Source organism: Macrotis lagotis, chromosome X, assembly GCF_037893015.1.
Source record: "Macrotis lagotis isolate mMagLag1 chromosome X, bilby.v1.9.chrom.fasta, whole genome shotgun sequence".
Taxonomy (NCBI): Eukaryota; Metazoa; Chordata; class Mammalia; order Peramelemorphia; family Peramelidae; genus Macrotis; species Macrotis lagotis.
In genome coordinates this window covers 588,601,178-588,628,964 of record NC_133666.1, presented here as the reverse complement: position 1 = coordinate 588,628,964, position 27,787 = coordinate 588,601,178, and the positions used below count along the sequence as shown (strand labels likewise).

At 35.6% G+C, this 27,787-nt stretch overlaps 1 protein-coding gene and 1 pseudogene across 1 annotated transcript in view; one reads left to right on the top strand and one right to left on the bottom strand.

The window, feature by feature from the left end:
- NSMCE2 (NSE2 (MMS21) homolog, SMC5-SMC6 complex SUMO ligase) overlaps positions 1 to 27,787 on the bottom strand; it is a 281,655-nt gene that overhangs the window by 62,264 nt on the left and 191,604 nt on the right. The window lies entirely within an intron of this gene.
- On the top strand, positions 20,411 to 21,038 carry LOC141498483 (protein ZNRD2 pseudogene; annotated as a pseudogene).

Sequence of the window (27,787 nt, the reverse complement as noted above, 5' to 3'; positions counted from 1 at the left end):
TGAACATTTGTCATACTGTAGAATCTTTGAGGAACTTCAGAGGTCATTTAATTCAATTTATAAATTTGGTAGTTAGAAAATTAAAAAAAGATCCCCTCATACCAAGCAAGAATTTGGTATTTTCAGGGCATCAAGAGTACTTTTTAAGCAATAAATCCTCACTGGACCCAGTTTCTATTCTCTCCTCTTCTTCCTCATCCATGTAAATTTTTCTTTTCTCATTATCTAATTACAGAGACGTGTGTGTGTGTGTGTGTGTGTGTGTGTGTGTGTGTGTGTGTGTGAGAGAGAGAGAGAGAGAGAGAGAGAGATTGACTGTCAAAACTGGATGTTTTCTACTTTATCAGTTTCAAATCTAATATGGACCCCAGAAGGCTGTTGGTTTTGTTTTTTGTATGACAGTTATAGATCTGCAAGAATAATGGTAATATCTATTTCTACCATACCTATAAAGAATATTTAAAAGTTAAAGAAGCAAAGATTGTCCTACTGAAAATAAATTCAGCATTTTAGTTTTTCAGAGCCAAAGTGACAGCGTCACTCATTCTCCTGGATACTAGAAAAGAATAAAGCAACATAAAAAGATGTTTTCCTTTGCCCGTTGCCCCAATATAATGTCATCATAGATGTGTAAGAAAGCCCAACCTATTTTAAGTAGTTTCAGGTGACATATCATTGGCTCATAATGCTGACAGTCTTAAAGAATACCTAGGAAAAAAGGTTGGTTGTTTTATGAACCATGTCTAATCTTTACTGATAGGACTGGACAAGGCATGAATCCTCACTTACAAGTTTTTACTTACTGACATCGTACTGTAAATTTGACCACTATGCTGTCTAGAAAATTTAGCAAATAATTTAAAATAAAACTGGAAGATAGTGGACAAAACACTGATTACCATGAATTAATTCATACTGCAAAACAAATTGCCATGGGAGATGCATTTTTTCTATACCCAACTTAATATGTTCTGTGATTTCATTTTATTTCCCTTCAGGAATAGATAGAAAATTATAAATAGCTTTTAAATAGCACAATGTTGATTATACTGATTTCAAGTCCTTTTATCACACAAAGGATGGGGAGATTGATAGTAAAAGTAATCATGTTTTTAATATTAATCAGTACCCTGGCTTCCTTCAACAATTGCTTCATCTATAAAATATTAGATGAAATTAGTGTCAGTAAATAAAGACTAATAATTCTCCTTCCAGGTTATCTTAATCAGGTTTTATTTAATGAATATAGGTAATAGTCAAGTAAAACAAAAGAAAACCTAAGTATCTCAATCATAACTATTTCACTCAAATTCTAGTACTATATCAAATGAAATTGATGCTAGAGATGATATATTTTAGGTGAATTCTGCTAGATATGAAAAACAAATATAAAGAAATCTAACAGTAGAAAATTATTTCATTGATTATTTCTGTTCTTTTTTTCTTTCAGTATTAGGAAGATTACTAGTTTGCTGGTTTCTATGATTAACAAATACATTTCCTGTTCCATAATATTACTCTATACCTTCCTTATTGAATCTTAAATCAAATTCTTTTTACTAGGTCACTTTTAATCTATTTCTTTATGTTATTTTATTTTTTCAAATTACAAACAAAGATAGCTTTCTTTCTTTTGGTTTTTGCAAGGCAGTGGGGTTAAGTGATTTGCCCATGGCCACACAGCTAGATAGATAATTAACAAGTATCTGGATTTGAACTCAGTTCTTCTGACTCCAGGGTTGGTGTTCTATCCACTGCACCATCTAGCTGCCCCTAAAGGTAGCTTTCAACACTCCTCCCTTCTCTCATCCCTCCACATGGCAGCAAGTAATCTGATATAGGTTATACATGTACAGTTATGTTTAATATGTTTCTATATTAGTCATGTTGTGAAAGAAGAATAAGAACCAAAGAGGGAAAAAATACAAATGAAAGAAAAAACAAAATAAGTTTTAAAAAGAGAACATAGTATGCTTTGGTCTGTATTCACACTCCATAGTTTTTTTTTTTCTCTGTATGTAGATGGCATTTTCCATCACAAATCTTTTAGAATTGTCCTTGATCACTAAACTGTTGAAAGGTGCTGAGTTCATAATTAATCATCTCATAATTTTGCTGTTGATGTGTATAATGTTTTCCTGGTTCTGCTCACTTCACTCAGCATCATTTTGTTCAAATCTTTTCATGTTTTTCTGAAGTCTGCCCACTCTTGATTTCTTACAGAACAATTGTATTCCACCACATTGTTATATCATTTGTTCAAGGTTCCCCAATTGATGGGTATTCCTTTATTTTTTTAATTCTTTGTCACTATAAAAAGAACTGCTATAAATATTTTTGTACATGTGGTTTTTTATTATCTCTTTGGGGTACAGGCCTAATAAGAGGTATTTCTGGATTAAAAGGTATGCACAATTTTATTGCCCTTTGGCAATTGTTCTCCAGAATGGTTGGATTGGTTCACAATTCTAGTGTTCCAATTTTCCAAGCATTGATCATTTTCCTTTTTTGTCAGTTTAGCCAATTTGATAGGTATGAAGTGGTACCTCAGAGTTGTTTTAATTTGCATTTCTTTAATCAGCAATGTAAATCAGCAATGATTTAGAGCATTTTTATATGACTAAAGAAAGCTTCAATTTTATTTGAAAGCTGACTATTCATATCTTTTGTTTATCATTTGGAGAATGACTTGTACTCTTATAAATTTAACTCAGTTCTCTATATAATCATTTATCAGAAACACTAGCTATGAAAATTGTTTCCCAGATTTTCGTGTTCCTTCTAATCTTGATTGCATTGGTTTTATTTATGTAGGACTTTTAATTTAATGTAATCAAAATTATCTATTTTGAAAATTGTAATTTGCAATTTTCTAGTTCTGGTTTGGTCATTAACTCCTTCCCTCTCCACAGATCTGATAGTTAACTATTCAATGTTCTCCTAATTGACTTAGGATATCACTCTTTATGTTTAAATTCTGTACCCATTTCTACCTTATCATACATGTGTAGGGCGTGAGATGTTGGTTTATGACTATTTTTTGTCATACTATTTTCCAGCAGTTTTTATCAAATAGTGAGCTCTAGTCCAAGAAGCTTTGAGATTATCTAACAGTAGATTACTATAATCATTTACTACTAGGTTGTAGTTTTGGGGTTTTTTTTTTTTTTTGGTACCTAATCTAGTCCACTCTGTTCTATTACTTAGCCAATATTAGACAGTTTTGATGACTGTAATTTTATATTTAGATATGGTATGGCTAGGTCACCTTCCTTTGCAATTTTTCATTAATTCCTTTGATATTCTTGATTTTTTGTTCCTATAGATGAATTTTGTTATGATTTTTTCTAGCTTGATAAAATAATTTTGAGGGAGTTTGATTGCTATGGCACTGAAGTGATTTAATTTTGATAGAACTGCCATTTTTATTATATTGGCTCAGTCTAGCCATGAGCAATTGTTTATATCACGGAAACTTTATGTGAAAAGGGTTTTGTAATTATGTTCATATAGTTTCTGGATTTGTCAGTCACTTTTAATCTCAATCCAAATTTCCTTTGCCAAATCAATTGTGGCAATTTCCTGTTGTAAACTTGTATGTTTCTTCACCTTCATTGTTGGGATTTTAACTATTAAAGCCCATTTCCTTATTAGAAAAAGAAAATACATTTATTTAATAAAATAGAAAAAAAAGTGTGAGGAAGAACAGCAGATTCAGTAATGGAAGTAGGTAAGATGGGGTGGTTAGGTGGTGCTGTGGATAGAGCACCAACCCTGGAGTCAGAAGTACCTGAGTTCAAATCCGACCTCAGACACTTAATAATTACCTAGCTGTGTGGCGTTGGGCAAGCCACTTAACCCCAATGCCTTGCAAAAACTAAAAAAAAAAAAATTTTTTTAAAAAAGAAGTAGGTAAGATAAAGAGCTTGACAAGGCTGCAACAAAAGGAGGAATATTTTTTATTATTCTTTTTCTTTGGAAATGTATATATTTTAATCCACTGGAGAAAAAAAATGGCAAATCACTCCAGTATCTTTGCCAAGAAAACCCCATAAGGGGTTATGAGGAGTTGGAAGTGACTGAACAATGAAGCAACAATATATATTTAAAAACAAAATTTTTTTCTCCGACACAGTTATTTTGCAAAAGTGGAATAATTGTATTGAAGCTCAAAGCTTCTAACACACAAGACATACAAAGTTCAAACCATTTCTATGATATACAAATGTTTTATCTTCTGCTAACTCAAATAACAGCAAAAGAAAAATAAAAGAACTACATTACATTTGATTTTAAATTATATATATTTGTAAAAAAAATTTTTTTTAATGAAGAAAAAAGGAAAGAACAATTTGAAATATCACCTCCTTCATAATGCTGGTTGTAATCATTCCTATCAGTAACAACTTGTCCCTGTGGAGTTTAGACAGCATTGTGTTCTAAAAGACTCTAATGAACTTATCATTAAAATTATGTAGAACTGTCTGCCTGCCAATCAATAAGGACCTATTTTCTACTATAAACCAAATATGTTAAGTTCTAGGGGATACAAAAAGAGCCCCTGCCCTCAAGGAGCTCATAATCTAATGGGAGAAACAACATGGAGACAAATATATTCAAAGCAAGGATAAATGGAAAACAGTTAAAAGTGAGAAGTCATTAGAATTAAGAGGGAATAGGAAAGGCTTCCTATAGTAGACAGAATTTTAGTTGGGCCTTGAGGTAGAAGTCAAGAGTTAAGAGATGAGAAGGGAGAGTATTCCAATCATGGAGACAGGTGGAGAAAATGTCCAGAACCAAGAGACAAAATGTCTTGTTTGAGGAACACTAAGAAAGTCAATGTCACTGGAGCAAAGAGGGAAAGAAAAATTGGGCCTAGGTTATGAATAGCTTTAAAGGCCTGACAGGATTTTCTATGTTATCCTATTGCTTTAGAAAATCATTGTTGTGGCTGAATGGAGGATATCATTGGAGACTGGGGACTTGAAGCACAAAGATCTCCCAACTATTGCAATAATCCAAATCCTAGGAAATGAAGACCTGTACCAGGGTTGTGATAGTATCAGAGGAGAGAAGAAGGTGAATTTGAAAGATGCTGCAAATGTTTAATTAACAAGCTTAGACAACAAAATGGATAAGGGAGGAGGTGGGGTGAAAGATAATGAAGCATAGAGAATGACATCTAGGTTGTGACCTGGAGAAGAATGAGAGGACAATGCCTTCAACAATAATAGGGAAGATAGGAAGGGTTTAGAGATAAAGAGTTTAGTTTTGGATATGTGGAGTTTAAGATGTCTACTGAATATCCAATTCAAATGTCTGAAAGGTCATAGGATATGTGAAATTTGAGATGAGGAGAGAAGTTAGGGCAGAATAATTTGAGAATTTGAGGATTATCAGCAAATAAAACCATGGGAATTAATGAGATCATCAAGTTAAAATAGGAAAGTGGGAAAAGAGGGGTCAGGACAGACCTGGGATACTTAAGATTAGAGGAAATAACAATCCAGCAAAAAATACTGAGAAGACCAGTCTAAAGAGGAGAACCGGGAGAGAGTGGTATCCTGAAAATAGAGAGAAGATACTATTGAGAAGAGGGTGAAGGAAATCATGGAGAATGAAGATTAACAAAAGGTCACTAGATTTGGCAATTAAGAAGTCATTAGTAACTATGGAAAGAGTTTTGGTGAAATGAAGGCAAAAGCTGGATTTTTAGGGATTATGAAGGAAGAGGAGACAAAGAGGAGGCATATATTATAGATGTCCTTTCAAAGACTTTGGTTATAAAAAGCAGAAAAGATAGTGGGGGTGGAAGATCAAGTGAGGGTTTTTTCAGGCCTGGGGGAACATGCCCCTGTTTGCAGGCAGTAGGGAAGAAACCAATAGAAGAGACTGAAGTTAAGTGATAGGGTGGGGATGACAGATGGTAGAGACAAGATAGAATGGGGGAACTTGTACAAGTGAAGGAAGTGTGTTATGGTAAGGAGTAAAGCTGCCTCTACATGAAAGACAAGGGTGAAGGAGCAAATGGTACATTTCATATACTGAGAGATCTGTGATCTTAATTGGTACTCAAGGGAGTACTAAGGTCAAGACATCAACACATCCATACCTTTTATTCTATGTGACTCAGGTTTATGTCCAGTGGTTTTTATCCTTGGAGCTCTCATTCTAGGGCTCTTGATGTTCAATAAAAATTGTTTATTTTATTTTATTTATTATTTTTTTTGGTGCCTAATTTGTGCCACACTTTATGTTGAGCACTGGGGGTATAATCCCTCCCTTCAAGGAGCTTATATTTCATTGGGGCAGGGGTGGGGAGAGAGTATGGTAAATATATACAAAGAATATTAAATTCAAAATTTGTACAGAATAAAAATGTAATTTCTAGGGAGGGGTAAGATAAGAAAACTTAACCTAAAGGGGTCAGGATAAATTTCCTGTAAGAGATGACATCTGAGTTGAGCTTTGCTTTTAAATTTATTTTTTTATTCTTATTTTGTACAAATTTTTTTACATTAATAAAATATTCTTGTTTACAAGTAAAAAAAATACCCCCCCCCCCCATGAATATAGATAGACTTGCTTGGGCGAAAAAAGTGAAGGGGAGAGAAAAAAATTAAAATGAAAAAAAAATAATAGTAATAATTGTACGTATGGATAGGTGGTACAATGAACGAAGCACCAGCCCTGGAGCCACGAGCACCCGAGCTCATATCCAGCCTCGTAAACCCAACAATCACCCAGCCATGTGACATGCAAGCCACCCGATCCCCACTGCCCTGCAAAAACCGAAAAGAAGAAAAAAAAAAAAGACCCAAAATAAAACAAAATAGTAATAATAGTAGGGGTGGCTGGGTGGCAGACAGAGCATTGGCCCTTGAGCCAGGAGCACATGGGTCCAAATCCGGCCCCAGACACCCAAAGATCACCCTGCTATGTGGCCCCAGGCAGGCCACCCAGCCCCACTTGCCCTGCACTCTCCCCCAAATAATAACAAAAAATGTGCTTCAGTCTTTGTTCCAAGACCTACAACTCTGTCACGGGTGGATCACATTCTTTATGGTAAGTCCATCACAAAAGTTACTTCCATATTTTTCCACTGTTGCCATTGCTGATCGCAACTCCCTCCTTTCTTATTTCTCCACTACCATGTACTATATTTTCTCTCTCCTTTCACTCTGACTCTGCTGTAGGGTCACTGAGAGGCGCAGCAGACAGATCCCTGGTCCCGGGGCCAAGAAGCCCTGAGCCCCCATACCACCCCTTAGGCCCAGAATCTACCTGGCCTTATGGTCCTGGGCAGGCCTTCCAATTCCAGCCCCTTGCAAGAAGTAAAAAAGAAAATGTGTTATAACTGACCACTCTCCCCCCATGGTCCATCCTCTCCTCCTTTATTCACATCCCCACCCCTTCCCCCTGTTCCCCCCTTCTTACTCCAGATGTCTATACCCCATTGAGTATATTTGCTGTTTCCTTTCCTGGCCATCTCTGGTGAGAGCAAAAGTTCCCTCATTCCCCCTTGCCTCCCCCCTTCCATATCATTGCAATAGCTCATTGTAATTAAAAAAAATCTTATTATGTGAAATATCTTGGACTATTCCCCCTCTCCTTTTTCTTTCTCCCATTCCATTTCCCTTTTTTTCTATTGACTCCATTTTTACACCATATTTTATCTTCGAATTCAGCTTTCTCCTGTGCTTCAACTATAAAAGCTCCCTCTACCTGCTCTATTAACTGAGAAGGTTCATATGAGTATTATCAGTGTCATTTTTCTATGCAGGAATACATGCAGTTCATCCTCATTAAGTCCCTCATATTTCCCCCCTCTCCTCCAATCTCCATGCTTCACCTGAGTCCTGTATCTGAAGATCAAACCTTCTGTTCAGCTCTGGCCATTCCAAAAGGAACATTTGAAATTCCCCTGATTCATTGAAAGTCCATCCTTTTCCCTGGAAGAGGACATTCAGCCTTGCTGGGTAGTTCATTCTTGGCTGCATTCTAAGCTCTCTTGCCTTCTGGTATATTGTTTTCCAAGCCCTACGAGCTTCCAATGTAGCTGCTGCTAAGTCCTGTGTGATCCTGACTGCAGCTCCACGATATTTGAACTGTGTCCTGGCTGCTTGTAAAATTTTCTTTTTGATTTGGGAGTTCTGGAACTTGGCTATAAAATTTCTAGGGGTTGGTATTTTGGGATCTCTTTCTCGGGGGATCAGTGGATTCTCTCCATTTCTATTTTGCCCTCTGCTTCTAGAATATCAAGGCAATTTTCCTGTAGTAATTCTTTGAAAATGATGTCAAGGCTCTTTTCCTGATCATGACTTTCAGGTATTCCAATAATTTTTAAATTATCTTTCCTAAATCTGTTTTCCATATCAGTTGTTTTTTCAATGAGATATTTCACATTTTCTTCTAATTTTTCATTTTTTTGGTTTTGAAGTATTGATTCCTGATTTCTGGTAAATTCATCAATCTCCCTGAGTTCTATTCTTTGTCTGAAGGATTTGTTCTCCTCAGAGAGTTTATCTCTTTTTCCATCTGGTCAATTTTGCTTTTTAAAGCATTCTTCTCCACAATAACTTTTTGAACTGTTTTATCCATTTGACCTAAGCTGTTTTTTAGCATGCTATTTTCTTCAGCATTTTTTTGGATTTCCTTGACTAAGCTGCTGACGTCATTTTCATGTTTTTCCTGCATCTCTCTCCTTTCTTTTCCCAGTTTTTCTTCCAACTTCCTCATTTGATTTTCAAAGTCTTTTTTGAGCTCTGTCATAGCCTGAGCCCAATTTCTGTTTTTCTTGGAGTGTTTAGATGCAGGAGCTTGTGCTTTCTCATCTTCAGACTGAGTATTTTGATCCTTCTTGGGCTCATTTGCAAAATATTTCTCAATAGTCTTCCTTTTGTTTCTCTGCTTGCTCATTTTCCCAGCCTGGGCCTGGTTTGGGGGTGCTTCCTGAGCTTTTGGGACACTCCCACAAGGGTCTCAGTGTATGAGGCTCTGTCTTCTCTCCTGGTCTGTGAATGACCATAAGTGCACCCCTCTGCCACAGGGCTAAGGTGGGGGGGGGCTGCTGTTCGGTTGGGGGGCCTAGACTGTGATCAGGATCTGAATGTGGTCAGAGCCCCAGAGTCCTGTTCCAGAGGCAGAGGACAGAGCTCTGCAGTTTCTCTCTCTCTCTTCACTCCCCTCCCTCAGCTCAATGGGCTCATGCCCTGGGGGCTCCTGCTTAGGGGCTCAGCCTGCTTCTGTTTCCGGATCTGGGCTGCAGAAAGACCAAGCTGCTCGCTGTGTGCCCTGAGGGCTGGGCTTCACATGCTCTGGCAGAGGCCCCCTGCTGTTCCCCCACTTTGTGCCCGGTGCTCCTCAGGGTGCAGCTCAGGAGGCTCCCCCGCTGCTGTGAGCTGTGACTCCCAGTGCCCTGGGGTTGCCTCTGGGAGGCTGAAGTTCTTTGGCTCCGGTAGGCTGCCCCTCCGACCCCAGGAGCAGAGCCTTTCTGCTCTTTTCCAGGTTACCTTGAGTAGGAGAGCTGCCTCACTGGGTCTCTTTGTGGGTTCTGTCTCTCGAAAGTTTAGTTAGAGGCCTTAGCTTATGAGTTTTATCAGAGAGCTCCTAAGACTCGATCCCTTCTTGTTGCCATCTTCTTGAGTTGAGCTTTGAAGGAAGTTATGAAATAGAAGAAATGAAGCAGTATTTTCCAGGTATAGGGAATAGTCTATACAAAGGTAAGAAATGAAATGCTCTGCACAAAAAACAAGAAAGCTAATTTGACTTGGACATGGATTATAAAAAAGAGTGATGAGCAATATACCTGGAAAAATAGGCTGAAGAGACCAATAAGACTGGCAGAATGAGGAAGCAGTATAGTCAATTTATCTTCCACAATTTCTGCAACAAAGACCTAGAAAGAGCATCAAACCTAGATGGGATACAGGACCTAAGGAAAGGTTTTAATAAGGTATTTTTCTAGCCCAGGTTAACACAGGGTAGTGAATCCGAAGATCTGATCAAGAAAGTGCTGCACAGAGTCTTTCAATATGGTGGCAAAGCTGGGAGTCTATGCTCATGTACTAAACCTGATGAAATTCAGGGAGTAGGAACAGGAGCCAACAGGCAGCTCTGTCATTAGTACCCTAGAACTGGTAGTCCAAGATCCAGTATCTATCTGCACAACAAATGGTAGACTTATAGCTGCTTCCCAGAACAGAGTAGTTGTGGGATCAAGGCTGTATAGTGTGCATGGAGTAGGATGAAAAGTGGCATGCAGCAGTGTGACCATGGAAATGTGGTATTAGATTCATCCCCATCTGGAGATGGCTGTTGAGTAATTAGGGTAGGGAGCTCAGACCAAAGAGAAGCCTGTCACTCTGAACCTGAAGATCCTTCTAGTAAGCAGATACAAGTTGGGTTATCAGCAGTCTACTGGAACTCTAACCAGGGGCAAGCTGATAGTAGTGATGCTTAGACCCCAAATGGAGTCAGGAGCTTGCAAAGATTAAACCCAGATCACAGCAACAAAATCTCTATTGAGATGAAACAGTTTGGGGCACACTAAAAGCTTTCAGGTTCTCTAACCTGAGCTGGCTCTGAGATCCTTGAAGAATATAGGCTTCAATAACTCAAGTAGCAAGGAATCCAAGAGAATAGAAATCAAGGCCAAACAAGGTCCAAACATTATCTTCATAAAAATCCAGAGCTTGGCCCTAAAACCAAGTTAACTAACTCAAAGTACTTGAGAAAGCTAGACTATAAGGATATTTAATTTATTTAAAAAAGACTCACTATAATGAGCTATTGTGTTGACAAGAAAACCCAAGACACAAACTCAGAGGAGAATGATTTCAAACATCTACAAAGTCTTGAGGAAAAATACATACAAGTTCAACCAAAATTCTGGGAGAAATTACACAGAATGGAAAAACATTTTATATAGGAAATTAGAATATTTGAAGACTAAAACAGAAAAAAGGTAAAATAAATTATCTCATATAATTAGGTTATTCAAATCAAAGTCAATACTAAAAAAAAGGTTAGGGGTAACACTTGAGCCATACTTTAATCTGAACTGGGCAGAATAAATATAAATACAGAGTTGGGGACAGAAATACATGGGAAAACAGCAGGGATGGGGGAGGGGAGAAGAGAAAATAAGAAAGAGTTTAAGTTATGGAAGAAATTAGTCACTAGCAAAACAAATTCTTCCTTCAAAGAATGAATTGTGAAGAGAGTTGTAGAAAAAAATAGTAAGAATTTATGATGGAGTCCAATGCACCAATCTTTCTAATGATCCTCTTCTCTAAGAAAAGGAAGCAAAGAGAAGGAAAATATATGAAAATAGGATGGAGTAAAATAAACAATTAATGAGGATAATTGCGAATGAAAGAAATATATAAGCAGAATATATAAGAACCCCCCAAATATGTTATTTATAAGAAATAGACTTGAAACATAAAAGATTCACAAAGACAAAATCTATTATGTTTCAGCTGAAGTAAAAAAATAAAGCAAGAGGAACAATCATTATCTCACATAAGCAAAAACTGAACTGATTAAAAAAGATAAGCACAAAAACCACATAATGATAAATGTTACAGTGGCAATAAACTATCAATATTTAACAAATATGCAATGAATTCTATAACAATTAAAGACTTTAAGAAGCTAAAATGAATTCTAGGAAAAACAGGCAATAAAGCTCTAATATACGAGGATCTCAGTATTTTCAAAGAAATTTAATAACAAAAACAAAAACAAGAAAAGTTAAGGGACCGACTAGAATTTTTAAAAAGTTAGATATTCCCTGGTGATTACTTAATGTAAATAGAAGTAGTATAAACATAGAAATGGGAATACATGATTCCTAATATTGAATGGGAATAGAAAGGCTATTTCTCAACTAGTCACCAAAGAATTCTTTTATGTGGACATTTGGCAACAAACATAAGTGGTGCTGAAATATTCAAATGTAAATAACTTTTTTGAATCTCATGGTTTACCCTGGAACAGCTGTGTTGACATTTTGAATGACAGTACAAAAGTGATAGGTGGGTAAAACTTCTGGCAGCACAGAATGAATCAAGGCAGTTATACCAAACTATACTAATAATCATTGTATTCTTTATCACAGATTCTAAGGTTAAAAAAAAAAGTCAGTTCAACTTGATGTCCTTGACAAAACAATAAAGATTTATGATTTTGTTGAATCTCATTCCAAGTACCAAATTTAAATATTTTGTGTTGAAATAGAAAATATGAATAAATCACATATGCTGCATACAGAAGTATGATGTTTTTTCTCAAGAAAAATCCATTGTGTGATTAAGTTTTGCATTGAACTAGGTGATATTTTTTAAATGGAACATCATTTTTGCTTGAAAGAATAGTTGACAAACTACAGTTATTCCAACATGAGTATATCACAGGTAGTTTCTCAAAAAAGGAATGAAATGAACCTGTCACTTCAAGAATAAACTGATAGCATTTGTTGTTGATGAAAAATTTGAACTTTAAATGAATAAGAAGTTAAGGAAATATGTCTGACACTATGAACCTGACAGCTTTACAATCCTTAAAGATTTTTCTAATGAGATTGGTGGTGATATTAGTAAATGTGATTTTTTAAAAATATTTGTAAAATGAGATGTATTAACATTTGGAAGATCTATACAGCACAGTGAACCAATACTTTCCAAATGACTAAAGCAATCTTCACCTTCAATCTAAGTCAAAGATAGATCAACAGATTTTATGTGGAGTATGAAAAGTTTTATGATTTTTGGATTCAAATTCACTTTAGAAACTATTATTTGATAAGTTTGATAGCAAAGAATATGCATAATTATCTGAAAAGGTTATTAAAACATTCCAGTATTTCTGATCACATATCTGTATGAGGTTTTACCCAGATATTTTTCATATACTTTGACCAAACTAGCATACTACAAGACAATGTAAAAGCAGATAAGAAAATATCTCATATCAAGTTTATATTTGTACAAGGAGAGGAATTTTGTAGGATTTGTTCTTTTTTTCCAGTTTTTGAAAACAGATTATATAAAATTTATTATATAAAGTATGTATAATGTATTGTATAATATATGATATATATTAGAATGAATTATTCTTTAGGTATTTGACAGAATTCACTTTTATATCCATCTGATCACAAGATATTTTTCTTCAGGAGCTGCTTTATGGTTTGTTCAGTTTCTTTATCTGAGATTAGGTTATTTATATTTGCCATTTTTTTACCCTGTTAATATGATTATTTTGTATTTTGTAGATAGTCACCCTTTTTCATTTAAATTACCCATTTTTATTACAACATAATCAGGCAAAAGTTTTGAAATTATCTGTTTTCCCTTCATCATTTCTTCTTTTTCATTTTTTTCTTGATATTTACTATTTGGTGTTCTCTCATTTTAATAATCACATTAGCAAGTAGTCATTACTTTTTCAAATAATCAAATATTTATCAATTCAATGGTTTGCATTTTTGTTTTAAAATTGTGCCTCAATATGTGGGATTACCTTTTAATTGTCTTCTCCCATATAGTCCTCTTTTTCATTATTTTATACTTGTCGTGTACCCACACCCTCTGTCAAAGTATACTCCTTTTATTTCTTCTTTTAGAAGTACAATTCTCAGGGGTTGATTAATTGATAGATTGATTTATAAGCTTCAGCACATCAGAGTTCTAATATAAATACAACCCTCAGGAGTTAAGAATGTGAACACATCACAATCAATTTATAACCACATCCTCTATCTAAATATGTTCCTTTCAACTAAATTCAATTCTCAAGAGTTACAAGTTGCCTTACCATGGAGGGATGTAGACAGATTAGTTTTATTAATCAATATCTCCCCCACCCCATTAAGCTTTTTACTCATCTCTTGAGGCATGAATTTGAAGATCAAATTTTCTGTTCAATTCTGGTCTTTTTTTTATCAGGAAAGTTTGTAAGTCCTATATTTTGTTAAAGTTCATTTTTTCCCCTTAAAGAATATGCTGAATTTTGTAGGGAAGTTGTTCCCTGGTATTTAAATAGCTACTTTTTGGCTGCCTACAATATTTTCTCCTTTATCTGAGAATTCTGAGATTTTTGACTCCAATATTATTTGGGAGTTTTTACTTTGGGATCTCCATCTGGGGAATGATCGATGTATTTTATCTTCTTGTTCTAGGATATTAGAGCAGTTTTCCATGAAGATTTCCTGCATGATATTGTCCAGGCTCTTTTTCTGATCATGACTTTCAGGAAGACCAATAATTCAAAAATTATCTCTTCTGGATCTATTTTCCAGGTCAGTTATTTTTCATAAGAGGTAATTTATATTTTCTTCTATTTTTTCCCCCCTTTTGTGTTTTGTATGATGAAATCTTGAAGTCTCATAGAATCATTAGTTTCCATTTGTCCAATTATAGTTTTTAATGTTTTATTTTCTTTAGTTAGCTTTTTGATTACTTTTCCAGTTGGTTAATTTTACTTTCCAGCTACTCAATTTTACTTTTATAATTTTTTTAGAATTCTCCTGAATAACTCTCATTTCTTTTATCCATTTTTTTTCACTCTTTTTTGATTCTTAAAATCCAGCTCTTCCAAGAGGTTTTTTGGATTTGACATCAATTCATCAACCCCTTATAGATTTCATATGTAGGCATTTTGTAACTGCTTTTCTCTTCAAAGATGGTACTTTTATTGTCCCTATCAGACTAATAGCTGTCAATGATTAGCATTTTTTTCTTTGATTATTTTTGTTGATTGAGCACTGTTCCTGTGGTATAGAGGTCCCAAGCTTTTTTTTTTTTTTTTTTTTTTTTTGCTGGGCAATGGGTTTCTGGTCCCCAGCTTTCCCACTTTGGTGTTTTTGGTATTCCCAGTTTGCTCCCTGTACTAAGGTAGCCCAAAGCTGCACCAGCTTCCCAGGGCTTGAAACCTTGCTTTCCAAGTTGGGTTGGGACCCTCACTGCTTGTGGAGTTGTGCCCTGACCTTAGTTGTGCTGTGCCTTCCCAGCTCTCCTACCTATACTGGGGTATAAGTCCCCCATTATGCATAAAACAGACCTTTTCTGAAGTTCCTTTAAAATATCTCACTGAAAAGTTGTTTCACTATTTTTGGGGGGGGGTATGAGCTGTTGCTTTGGGATCTGTTTAAAGGTTTCATTCAAAGTTGTTTTGGGAAAACCTCTAGGAGCTGCCTCAATTTTCTGGTATTCCAATGATTCTGAAATTATCTCTTCTTGGCCTATTTTCCAGTTAGTATTTTTTCCTGGTTAAGAAATACCTTACTTTTTTTTTTCAATCTTTTGGTTTGATTGTTAATTCTTCAGTTTCTAGATAATTCAGTCCTCTTTCCCTCCCCTCCTTGTGGGATCCTTATTTATGGTTTTCTATTGGAGTTTAATACCACCAATAGCAGCCTTCAGTAAAGCATCTTGAGACAGAATGCTGTGTGTTTCTGATGTGATCGGAGTAATGCAAATCCTCACAGGATTAAAGCTCCGGTCCTTGAGACTTCTAAGCTCCTGAGATTCACCTATACATTAGGTGAACTGCAGCAGCAAATGCAAGGGACTTTGACATGTACCATGATCGTGTCTACCTGGACAGCTTTTTTTTTTTTTTTAGGTTTTTTGCAAGGCAATGGGGTTAAGTGGCTTGCCCAAGGCCACACAGCTAGTTAATTATTAAGTGTCTGAGACTAGATTTGAACCCAGGTACTCCTGACTCCAGGGCAGGTGCTTTATCCACTATGCCACCTAGCCGCCCCCATGGACAGCTTTTCTTAAAGAAGGCTTTTGGTTTCAATGCCTCCACATACTTTTTAAAATTTTTATTTATTTTTTATTGATATTTTATTTTTCCAAATTCATGTTATGAAAGTTTTTCAACATTCATCCATATATATATATTTATATTTTTAAGTTACAAAATTTTCTTCCATCCTCCCTTCTCACTCCCTCCTCCCCCTCAGTGGGGAAAAGTCAGGTTAATATTATACATACACATTTGAGTGAAACATGATTACAGATTAGTCATATTCAATATAAGGAATTAGTATTAAGGGAAAGAAATGAGATATTTTTTAAAAGTTAATGCAGTGTTCATCAGATTCTGAAGGGTTTTTTTTTTTTGTTTGGTTTGGTTTGGTTTTTTCTTCCTATGGATGGGGATAACATTGTCCAGAGTTGATCTAATACAGTTGTCCTAGCTTTCTAAACTTCTGAAAACAACTGCATCCATCAGGGTTGATCACCTCACAATGTTGTTGTTAATGTGTACATTGTTCTCTTGGTTCTGCTACCTTTGCTCAGCATCAGATCCTGTTAATTCGTTCCACATTTCTCTCTTTATATGGTTTCTTATAGAACAATAGTATTTCATAATATTTATATATCATAACTTGTTTAACCATTCCCCAATGGGCATCCCATCAATTTCCAATTCTTTGTTACTACAAAAGGAGCTGCTATGAACATTCTGGAACATGTGGGACTTTTCCCATTTTTTTTATAATTTCATCTGGATATAGTCTTAGAATTAGAATTGATGGGTCAAAGGGAATGAACAGTTTTATTGCTCTTTGGACATAGTTCCATATTTCTCTCCAGAATGGTGGATTCACTCACAACTCCACCAGCAATGTATCAATGTCCCAGTCCTACCACAACTTCTCCAACATTGTTCATTTTCCTTTTTTGTCATCTTAGCCAATCTGACAGGTGTGAGGTGATACCTCAGAGTTGTTTTAATGTGCATTTCTCTAATCAATGATGATTTGGAGCATTCTTCCATATGATAATAAATAGTTTAAATTCGTCACTTGAAAGCTGTCTTTTCATATCCCTTGACCATTTATTAATTGGGGAATGACATGTAACCTTATAAATCTGATGCAGTTCTCTATATATTTTAGAAATGCGACCTTTACCAGAACTTCTATTTGTGAAGATTATTTCCCATCTCTCTGTTTTCCTCCTAATTTTGGCAGCATTGATTTTATTATTTATATTCATAATATAGTCAAAATCATTTATTTTGTCATTTATAATGTATTCTATTTCTTTCTTGGTCACAAATTTGTCCCCTTTCCATAGATCTGATAGAGAGATTATTTCTTAGTCTATTAACTTATCTATGGTGACACTCTTTATGACCTGTACTCGTTTTTATTTTATTTTGGTAAAGGGTGTGAGCTATGGGTCTATGCCTAGTTTTTGTCACATATTTTCCAGTTTTCCCAACAATTTTTGTCATAAAGTGAGTACTTATCCCAAATGCTAATAGCTTTGAGTTTGTCAAACAGTACATTACTGTTACTTTTTACTGTTTTTTTTTTATCTATCCTAATCCATGGATCCATTACTCTATTTCTTTTCTTCTTTTTTTCTTTTTGCAAGGGAAATGGGGTTAAGTGGGTTGCCCAAGGCCACACAGCTAGGTAATTGATAAGTGTCTGAGGTCGGATTTGAACTCAGGTACTCCTGATTCCAGGGCTGGTGCTCTATCCACTGCACCACCAAGTCACCTCTCATTACTGTATTTCTTAACCAGTACCAGGCAGTTTTGGTGACTGTCACTTTATAGCATAGTTTTAGATCTGGTACAGCTAGGTCACCTTCCTTTGCATTTCTTCTTCATCAGTTCCCTTGCTATTCTTGACCCTTATATTTAGTGACTTTTTAGCTTAACAAAAATCCCTAGATGACTTTTTAAACTCTTACTAATTTGTTTAAATAACAATTTACAGCTCCTTAGCAAAAAAACAAAAGTTTAATAAGAGAAAGAATATTGACCTAAGAATCCAAATTGGGCTTTGAACTTAACTGAAGTGGAGTTATTCTGTTTAACCCTTTCTCCTCCATCATTCATTCATTCTTTCATTCATTCATTCATTCATTAGGTTTTTGCCAGGCAAATGGGGTTAAGTGGCTTGCTCAAGGCCACACAGCTGGATTTGAACCCAGGTACTCCTGACTCCAAGACCAGTACACTATCAACTGTGCTACCTAGCCAACTCCTAAAGCTAACATTTCTAATACTATATTGAATAATAATGATGATGATGATAATGGGCATCCTTGTTTTCTCCCTAATCTTATTGGAAATGCTCCGAATTTATCCCCACTACATATAATATTTGTTGATGTTTTAGATAGATACTACTTATTATTTTAAGGAAAACATCTATTCCTAAACTTTCTAGTGTTTTTCATAGGAATGGATATTTTATTTTTATCAAAGGCTTTTTCAGCATCTATTGAGATAATCATATGATTTCTGTTGGTTTTGCTTTTTCATGAGTATTTTCCTAATACTGAACCATCTCTGCCTACCTGGTATAAATCCTACCTGATCATGGTATATTATCCTAGTAATAACTTGCTGTAATATCCTTGCTAAAATTTTATTTAACATTTAAATGTTCATTGAATCAATGTTCATCGAAGTTCATGGGTTATAATTTTCTTTGTTTTGGTTCTTCCTGGTTTAAGTATCAGTACAATGTTGGTGTCATAAAAAGAGTTTAGCAGAGCTCCTATCTTTTAAAATAGTTTATGTAGAATAGAAATTAATTGTTCCTTAAATGTTTGGTAGAATTCACTTGTAAATCCATTTGGACCAAGAGACTTTTTCTTTTAGGGGTTTTTTTGAGTTTTTTGCAAGGCAAATGGGGTTAAGTGACTTGCCCAAGGCCACACAGCTAGGTAATTATTAAGTGTTTGAGGCCAGATTTGAATTCAAGTACTGACTCCAGGCCCAGTGCTCTATCCACTGTACCACCCAGCTGCCACAAGACTTTTTCTTAGGGAGTTTGATAGTTTCTTCAATTTCTTTTCCTGAAATGGGGTCATTTAAGTATACTATTTCCTCTTCTGCTAATCTGGGCAGCTTGTATTTTTATACATATTCATTCAGGTTATCAAATTTATTGGTTTGACAAAATAGCTCCAAATTATTATTATTTTTTTTTAGGTTTTTGCAAGGTAAACGGAGTTAAGTGGCTTGCCCAAGGCCACATAGCTAGGTAATTATTAAGTGTCTGAGACCGGATTTGAACCCAGGTACTCCTGACTCCAGGGCTGGTGCTTTATCCACTATGCCACCTAGCCACCCCTCCGAATTATCTTTTTATTTCCTCCATATTAGTGGTTTAGTTCACTCTTTTCATTTTTGATACTAGTAATTGGTTATCTTTTTTTTATCAGATTAATCAAAAGTTTATCTATTTTATTGAGTTTTTTCCATAAAAACAACTCAGTTTTATTTATTAGATCAATGGTTTTCTTGCTTTCAATTTTATTAATCTCTCCCTTGATTTTCAGAAATTTGGTATTTAATTGAGGATCTTTAATTTGTACTTTTTCTAGCTTTTTTAGTTGCATTCCCAATTCATTTATCTTCTCTTTATTTTATTCATATAAGCACTTAGAGATAGATATAAAGTTTCCCTTCAAAAATGCCTTGGGCTGCATCTCATAAATTTTGGTATGATGACACATTGTTATCATTTTCTTGGATATAATTATTATTTCTATGATTTGCTCTTTGATCCACTCATTATTTAAAATTAGTTATTTAGCTTCCAATTAGTTTTTGATTTATTTTTCCATGACCCTTTATTTCATGTAATTTTTATTGCATCATGGTCTGAGAAGTATACATTTATTCTTTCTGCCTTTCTGCATTTGATTATAAGGTTTTTATGCTAGTACATGGTCAATTTTGGTATGTGTCATGTACTTCTGAGAAAGAGGTATATTCTTTTCTATTCCCATTAAGTTTTCTCCAGAGGTCTATCATATTTCAGTTTTCTAAGATTTCATTCACCTTCTTAACTTCCTTCTTGTTCATTTTATGGTTAGACTTATCTAGTTCTGAGAGAGGAAAGTTGAGGACCTCCATTATTAAAGTTTTGCTGTCTATGTCTTTTTGTTATTCACTCAGCTTTTCCTCTAGGAATCTGGATGCTACACTAGATGTATATGTGAATAATAATAATAATAATAATAATAATAATAATAATAACAACAATAACAACAACAATAATAATATAGCTTCATTACCTATGGTGCCTTTTAAGAAGATGTAGTTCCCCTGGAGGATAGTATAGCAGAAACTAGGATTTGACCAACATCTCACATCTTATACAAGATATACCAAAAATATAAAAGCAAATCAGGAGAACAAGGAATAGTTTACCTGTCAGATCTATGGAAAGGGAGCTATTTATGACCAAGAAAGAGATAGAGAATAATATAAAAAATAAAGTGGATGCCTCCTCATGTACCCCAGGCTCCCTGTGTCCCCACAGGCCGGTGACGAATCGGAGTGGGAGCCACCTTCCAAGGCCAAGACCAAGGTACTGCAGGTGCCACCGGAGCAGCAGGATCGCATCTCCCGCCTCATGAGCAACTACTTGCTGTGGCTACCGCATATTGGAGGCCACATGCCAGGACTGTGGGACTATTTTACTCCAAAACAAACAGGGGAAATCTTACTGTGCAGCTTGTCAAGAGCTGAATTCAGATGTAGACAAAGATAGCCCAGCTCCAAATGCTCAGGCTGCTCCCAAGCCCGTGAACACCAGCTAGCCTCCTCAGAGCTCCCCCCTGCTTTTCAACGAGCCCCACAACCCACAGTTCCCCTGCCAGAGTACTGTGAGTGGCAGCCACCAGGCTCAGGGCTACTCAGGGGCCTTTTCCCACCTTGGCTCCCACAACATCTCTGGCCCCAGATGTCCTGGCAGCCTCACAGTCAGCTTTACTTCAGAAACTTGTCTGGGCCTCAGGAGAACTGATCCCCAGCACCTCTTTGGAAGGAAGCATCCAGCTCTGTACCCTGATCCAGGTCTGTGCTGAAGCCCTGCAGGGGATTTGTCAGCTGCAACAGTGAGGGGGTCTTGGGGAAGAAGAGCCCCAAGGTGCTGGACTTGTCTAGTGTATGAGTCCAGGATTTATAATGAATAGCTGCAAGAGAAAGGCACAAAAAACCAAAACAAAGCAAAACAAAAAAAAAAAAAGCTTTTGCACAAACAATACCACTCTAACAAGATCAAAAGAAATGTATGAAATTGGGAAACAATTTTTATAACTAGTTTATCTGAAAAAGGACTCATTAGAGAACAAAGTAAATTTATAAAAAAAAACCATTTTCCAATTTACAAATGGTCAAAGGATATGCAAAGGCAATTTTCAGATGAGGAAATCAAAGCTATCTATTGTCATATGAAAAACTGCTCTAAATAATTACTGATTAGAGAAATGGAACATCTCTGAGGTACTATCTCATAGCTCTCAGATTGGCCAATATGACCAGAAAGAATAATGATCAATGTTGGAAAGAATGTGGGATATTTGGGACACTAATGAATTGTTGGTGGAAATGTGAACTGATCTAACCTTTCTGGAGAGCAATTTGTTATTTTGCTCAAAGGGCAATACAAATGTCCATACCCTTTGATCCAGCAATACCTCTCTACTAGGTCTATATCCTGAAGAGATCATGAAAAATAGAAAAAATTCCACATATACAAAAATATTCATAGCAGTTCTACTTGTGGTGGCAAAGAATTAGAAATCCAGGGGATGTCCTTCAATTGGGGAATGGCTGAACAAATTGTGGTATATGTATGTGATAGAACACTATTGTTCTATTAGAAACCATATTAGGAGGGATGGGAATTCAGAGAAGCTGGAAAGGCTTGCACAAACTGATGCTGAGCGAGATGAGCAGAACCAGAAGAACACTGTACCCCTTAACAACATAGGGTGATTATCAACCTTGATGGACTTGCTCTTTCCATCAGTGTAATAATCAGGGACAATTTAAAGGATCTGTGATGGAGAATATCATCTGTAACTGGAGAAAGAACTGTGGAGTTTGAACAAAAACCAAAGATTAAAGTTGTCTTATGCATTACATAATTTTGCTATCTCTAATATTTTCCCTCTTCCTTAAGGATAGTTTTTTCTCTCAACACATTCAATTTTGATCTATGTATATGGAAACAAATGTAAAGACTATCAGACTGCCTACTGTTGGGGGAGGGAGGAAAATTGGAAAATTTAAAACTTTGCAAAAAAAATGACTGGTAGAAACTATTATTCTATATAATTGGAAAACAAATAAAATATCTATATTAAAAATAGCTTCCTTCCTCATTCCTTTTAATGAGATCTATTTTTACTTTTGCTTTATCTAGATCAGGAGTGCTACTCCTGATTTATTTACTTCAGTTGAGGCATAATATATTTTGCTCCATCCTTTTACCTTTACTCTGTGTGTATCTCTCTGCTTCAAATGTGTTTCTTGTGAACAATATATTGTAGGATTCTGGTTTTTAATCCATTCTGTTATCAGAATGGATTCTATTTTATGGGACAGGTCATTGCATTCCCATTTACATTTAAGATTACTAATTCTATATTTCCCTCAATGCTATCTTACCCCATTAATATTTTTCTCTTTCATTTCCTCTTATTCCTCCTTACCAAAGGTTTACTCCCTTTCCCCCTTAACTTTTCTTTTAAAATTTAACTTTCAGTTTAGTTTCACATATACCTTAGCTTTCCCTTTTAGCATTATCTTTCCCTCCCCCACTCCCCCTTCCCTGTACAGTAGCATAGGTTTTTAGACTCAAGTTCGAATGTAGCTTATTCCCTCTCTGGATCAACTCTATTAAATAGAATTTACTCAGAGTTCACACCTTCCCTTATTTTCCTCTAAAAGTATAAATCTTTGTGCCTCTTCACCTAGTGTTATTAATTGCTCACAGTACTATTAATCAAATATCCTCAATTAAAGCTTGATAAATTGATTACTTGATAAGCTCAAAGGGTTATCAATGTACCAGCAGTGCCTCAGAGTCACTAAGTGTTCTTCCCTCTTCTGTCTCATTAGAAGTACACTTTTAAAGAGCCTTGAATTACATCAAATTTTAATCATTTTTTTACCTTCCATGAACACACAATTTTCATGATCCAAAGTATCATCCAAAACCAAATTATTTCATGAACTGTTTGTACTTCCTCCCCCAAGCATACTGTCTCCCACACTGCCCCCCCACCCACCCAGGGAACTTAATTCTTTGGTAAGTAAAGTATGTATTAAATCCAATCCTGATTTAACTATAAGAATCTCAGAGTGTTCAAAGTACTGGGTCACTCTGAAGGTCTCACTTAAGAACTTTACAATTGATTCTAAGTTATGGGAGGCACTGACTCAGGACCACCCAGCTTATGATGCCCTAATCGGAAAAAGTGCTAAGTTTTGTGAGGGTAGAAGAATTAAAAGTTTGGTCAAAGGAAACTGAGACACTTAAGTTTAGAGTAAACACCCCTGCTTTTCATCAGGGTTTTTTGTCTCAAACACAGTGAAATCATCTTAGACTTCTTCAATGGAGAAAAAAGACCCAACCATACCCATATCCTCTAATTTCAATCTCTTCAATTATATTCAATCCTTTAATTATCCTAAGAGAATAACAATTCTCAAGAGTTATATGTGTTATATCTTCCCTTTTAGGGTTGTATACACTTTTATGGTCTTGACTAACCAAGTTTTGTTTTATTTTGTTTTTTCCTTTCCCTTTTCATTTACCCTTTTATGAATCTCTTCAGTTGTATATTTGGCAAATGAATTTCTGTTCAGTTCTGGCCTTTTTGTCAGGAAATTTTGGAAGTCCTCTATTTCAATGAACATTCCTCTTTTCCCCCTGACAGTACATGCTGAATTTTTCAGAGTAATAAATTCTTAGTTGTAATCCCAGGTCCTTTGCCCTCCAATATATGATTTTTCTGGGTCTTCCAGTCCTTCAGTGTTGAGGCTGATAGGTTCTGTGTGAGTCTGATTGTGTTTCCTTTTGGCTGCTTGCAGTATTTTTTCCTTTGTGAGTTCTGGAATTTGGCTGTAACAGCCATTGGAGCTTTTATGCTGGGGTCTCTATCTGGAGCGGTTCTGTATATTCTTTCATTGGTTATATTGTTTTCTTGTTACAGCACATTTGGACAGGTTTCCTTGATAATTTCTTGTGGGAAATAATTCCAGGTTAGTCCAATGATTTGCAAATTATCTTTCCTGGTTCCATCTTCCAGGTTGTTTGTTTTTCCAAAAAGGTAGTTTTACATTTTGTTCAATTTTTTCAGTCTTTTTATTTTAGTTGATGGAATCTTGTAGTTACATAGATTCTTTGGTTTCTATCTGTTCAATTATAATTTTTAGGGTTTTATTTTTATTCAACTAACTTTTCTGTTTCCTTTGCCATTTGGTTATTTTTTACTTTTAAAGGAGTTGATTTCTTTGGTCAATTTTTCATAATTTTCCTGCATGATTCTCATTTCGTTTTTCCATTTTTCCCTTCTTTTTTTTGGTTTTTAATTTTTTTTTAGGCTCTTCCGTGAGCTTTTGGATTTTAGTCCACTTCTTAGACTCTTCTGAGTTTTCCCATGAGTGATTTTTCACCGATTTCTTCTTCTGACATGACATTTTTATCATTTTATCTACAAAGTAGTTTTCTATGGTGAGCTGTTTTGCTTATCTTTGTTATTTTTGCTCTGCTCCTGGGGTATAGGGAGTACAGATCCAAGCTTTTTATACTAGGGCTAAGGTCTGATCCCTGACTTGTTGTTGACCAAGATTTTGCCTATACAGTCCAGTTCTTGCTTTTGCACAAGTTTATTTCCTCCTTTATGTCCGGGTTCTGCCTATGCAATGGTTTGTTCCCAATCCAGTCCTGTCTTTTGCCCCAGTGTTCCCAGGGTTCAGACTTTGTTTGGGGTTGGAACCCTCCCTTGCTGGCTTGCTATCTAGCTACCCGGACCTATGCTGTTGTGCTATAGGAACATGAACTGCTCTGTGGCTTAAAGCCTCCTGCTGACTTTCCTGCTCTCCCACCTTACTCGGCTTTACTTTCCCTTTTTACCCCAAAGAGTCAAACCTTTCACTGAAGATCCTCCATAACATCTACTATTGAAAACTTCTTTGGATCTTGTCTTTTTTTTTTTTTTTTTTGGTGGCATCTGTAGCTTTAATGTTAGTGCAAAAGCTTCATTTATCTTTGGTAGAGGAAAAACTCCAGGAGCACATTAGCTTCACCTTACCATCTTGGCTCCTCTTGTAAGTCCCCATGCCTCCATATTCTTGTCATGCTCATGCTTTCCTATTCCTGAAATTCCCCATACTGCTATCTTTCAAGTCCCAGATAAAAAAACATTACCAGTATATGAAGTTTTCTATGATATCCCCAGGGGAAAAAGGATCTTTCATTTTGTGAACCTCATATACTAATCAATACTGCACTTATTCTTCTGTCATTAAATTCTGAATTGGTATTAATATTATAGAACTGTGTTTCTTTCATATTCTTCTTACTAAATTATCATTTCCATGAGACTGGAGATCTATATTAGTTTTCTTTAGATCCACTTCTACTCTGCCAACAGAACCTAGCAAAGTAGTTGGTATATATACTAAATATAACAAAATGACAGTTGGTGCCTAATAAATCAATAAATTAATTATTAAGCATTTATTTAGCACTTACTATCTGAAAACAAAATGAAACAATCCTTCTTAAAGAAACTGCATTCTAATGAAGAAGAGAAGCGTGCGTGCACACGCACACACACGCATACATATATATATATCAAACAAAGTAACCTTGTGGGGAAGGGAAAAGAGAAGTGTTTATGTATGAGGAATGGCAACAAATTCTACATGTCTGGTATATATATAGAGAGTGCATGGAGGTGTGGAGAGAAGCAATGTATAATAAAAACTTGGAAGGTAAGATAGAGGTAGGTTGTATAGAAAGTTAAATGCTAAACAAAGGAATTTATATTTTATCTTAAGGCATAACAGGGAACAGTTCGAGTCACTGAGTTGGGATTTTGTTTTATGAAAATTCCTTTATTGACCAACAACATTTGGAGGATGGAGTGGAGTAGGAAGAAGCAGGGAGACCAAAGAATTAGAGGAGCTAAAGTAGTATTAAGATTTTATGGAAATTCTGTTGGAGTAAGATAAATTTGAAGTGATAACAAAGGAACCAAGGAATTAAAATGCATGTGAGAGACACATTTTTTTAAAGTCATGAGCAAAAAGGAATAGTCAAACAACAATAGATAAACTCCTGGGATAGAATAATTCAAAGGGAAGCAGAGAAGAAAGTGCTGAATGTGGATTCAGGAAACCTGTCCTAAGACACTGTCTAGTTATGTGGCTAAAGACAAGTCCCTTAAACCTCTCTCAGGAAGTTTCTTCATCTTTAAAATGAGAATAATAACAGATTTTCCTCACAAGGTGGTGGTGAGGGCCAAGTGAGATGACAGATTGTAAAATGTTTGACTAGTCAATAAACATTGAGCACCACGATATGAGACCCAGAGCTATACCCTGGAGACACAAAGAAAGGGAAGACAGTTCTGCTTTCAGGGAACCCATAATCTCCTGGGGAAAGACAAAAATGCAGAATAAATTGGAAAAAATCAATGAGAAGAAGGAACTAGAATCAAGTGAGATCAAGAAAGACTTCTTGGGGCAGCTAAGTGGCACAGTGGACAAAGCACCGGCCCTGGAGTCAGGAGTACCTGGGTTCAAATCCGGTCTCAGACACTTAATAATTACCTAGCTGTGTGGCCTTGGGCAAGCCACTTAACCCCATCTGCCTTGCAAAAAAAAAAAAACCCTAAAAAAAAGACTTCTTGTAGAAGCTGGAATTTTAACTGAGATTTGGAAAAAAGACTGGGATAAGGAGGGAAAGCATTCTAAACATAGGGAACAGACAGGATAAATATCCAGTGCTGAGAGATGAACTATCCTGCTCTGGAGCAGTCTTTGCAAACCTTAAAGTGTTATAGAAATGCTAGCTCATATTATTATTGTCATATTATAACAAAATAGAGAAAGTATAGAAGAATACTGTATATCTACATTTAGGTGGGAAGGAAAACTAATGAATGAATGATATGGAGAAATGTTACAGAGGCAGAAGAACCAGTGAAGTTAAATTATATATAAACAAAAGGAGATTATTCCAAAAGATGGGAAAATGTAGCATATAAAAATATATCAAATGTTTAAAGGCAGTGATCATGTTTTCAATTCACAACAAAGAGAAGAAGCATTTGAAAATTAATGGGATAAGTCTCCTGAAAAATAAAATTTTCTTTAAACAATTTTCTTTGTTTTATCACTATCCCTTTTGTTTCTTCTCCAGTTGACAAGAAGGGAAATGGATCAGCTCCACTTCTAATTTGCTAGCAAATATTGATTGCTTAGGGTAAATGTTTGTTGCATCCAGAAGTAAACTGAAGGTAATTTTATTTATTTTTTTTTTAGCACGAAAGACTTATTCATTCATTCATTCATTTATTTATTTAATTTATTTTGTTTAATTCTCATTTTGTACAAATGTTTTTTTACATTAATAAAATATTCTTGTTTACAAGTAAACAAAATACCCCTCCTCCCCCATGAATATAGATAGACTTGTTTGGGTGAAAAAAGGAAAGGGGAGAGAAAAAAATTAAAATAAAAACATAATAATAGTAATAATTGTAGGTATGGCCAGGTGGCGCAATGGACAAAGCACCAGCCCTGGAGCCACGAGCACCCGAGTCCATATCCAGCCTCCTAAACCCAACAATCACCCAGTCGTGTGACATGCAAGCCACCCGATCCCCACTGCCCTGCAAAAACCAAAAAAAAAAAGAAAGAAAAAAAAAGACCCAAAATAAAATAAAATAGTAATAATAGTAGGGGTGGCTGGGTGGCAGAGCATTGG